The sequence below is a fragment of the Lacerta agilis genome, chromosome 6, assembly GCF_009819535.1.
Source record: "Lacerta agilis isolate rLacAgi1 chromosome 6, rLacAgi1.pri, whole genome shotgun sequence".
In the NCBI taxonomy this organism is placed as follows: domain Eukaryota; kingdom Metazoa; phylum Chordata; class Lepidosauria; order Squamata; family Lacertidae; genus Lacerta; species Lacerta agilis.
Genome location: NC_046317.1, coordinates 39,905,303 through 39,907,024, shown reverse-complemented (window position 1 = coordinate 39,907,024; position 1,722 = coordinate 39,905,303).

Sequence of the window (1,722 nt, the reverse complement as noted above, 5' to 3'; positions counted from 1 at the left end):
GGTTCTAACATATTAACACAAAAAAACAATGAGATCAGGACAGTTAATCCCCCGCCACTTCATAAGGTTTCTGAAATCAGAAAGTTATAGTTATAGCAGGGGCAAGCCTGATCCCGGAGACTGAAGTTCTCAGTCCACAGAGCAAAACCAGGCCAACTGCTGATCAGTGCATCCACCACATAGTGGTGGATACATTGTTCAAGAGGTCTCAGATATGAAATACGATAGCCTGGTAAAGAGATGGCCTGATTTTTATTTACATGCCAATAAACATTTGTGGGGAGGGGAGAGGTTTATCTGTACTAGCAGCTCTCTGGTCAACTTGATTGTATATAAAATAATGATTAAAATTTAAAAATACATAATTTGTTGAAGAAAAAACTAGTTTCCCTAATATGCCTTATAAAACAATGTATTGCCCCATTATTATTATTATTATTATTATTATTATTATTATTATGGCTTTTCCTGAAGTTCCCCAAGGCAAATGCATTTAACTTAACTTAACTTAACTTAACTTAACTTAACCCACTATATTGGGATGCAAGTGGCGCTGTGGCCTAAACCACTGAGCCTAGATTGGAAGGTTGGTGATTCGAATCCCTGCAACAGGGTGAGCTCCCTTTGCTCGGTCCCAGCTCTGGTTGGAAGGTCGGCGGTTCGAATCCCTGCAATGGGGTGAGCTCCCTTTGCTCGGTCCCAGCTCCTGCCAACCTAGCAGTTCGAAAGCATGTCAAACTGCAAGTAGATAAATAGGTATTGCTCTGGCGGGAAGGTAAAATGGTGTTTCCGTGTGCTGCTCTGGTTTTGCCAGAAGCGGCTTAGTCATGCTGACCACATGACCCAGAAAAACTGTGTGCAGACAAACGTTGGCTCCCTTGGCCTGTAAAGCGAGATGAGCACCGCAACCCCAGAGTTGTTTGCGGCTGGACTTAACTGTCAGGGGTCCTTTACCTTTTACTTTAACCCAATATATTATTTCTATAGAATTTGTCTTACAACTTATGCCTGCAAAGGGTTTCTTTTTCTTTTTCAGAACTGAGTTAACAACAAGAGAGGGGGGAAATGATATTAGGGGGCTCACATGAAGCCAGACAAATTATACTTTTGTATGAAATATTTAAAAGAACGGAGAATCAATGAGGCAGAAAGAGATGGAAATAATTTTACATGGCCTTGTTAATGATTTTAAGATGACCTTGGAGGTTGATAAGCAGATGGTATTTGAGATCTATTGATCCATTTTGTTAAAAAATGTCATTTGTGGCGAATATCCTTTAAAAAGAACCAGTTACACAAATAATGAAAATGTCAACCCTTAATACTTAGTGATATCTGTTCCTGGAAGATGGATTGGCTGGCTTCTAAGAACTATTCAGTATTTCCACCCAGTGACAGAAAACAGAAGTGCTGTTCTTTGTGGCAGTCCTTTCAGTGTAATTGAGAGAATTACATTCATGAATCAGCCAAGAAAGAAATAGAATAGAAGGATCAATAGGCATTTCATTATCCTTTTTTATCCACTAACACAGACTTAAATTATTATTATTTTTGATCAGCAATAGCATGGAAGGTGCCATGGGGGGGTGTTTGATTCACTCCTTTTGGAAAATCAAAAAGCTTCTGGATAATCTGCCATCACAACATGAAGAATAACTAATAATTTCCCACAAATTCAAGATAGTGTTTTTTTCATATTAGTGCAACTGCACCTATGAGCTG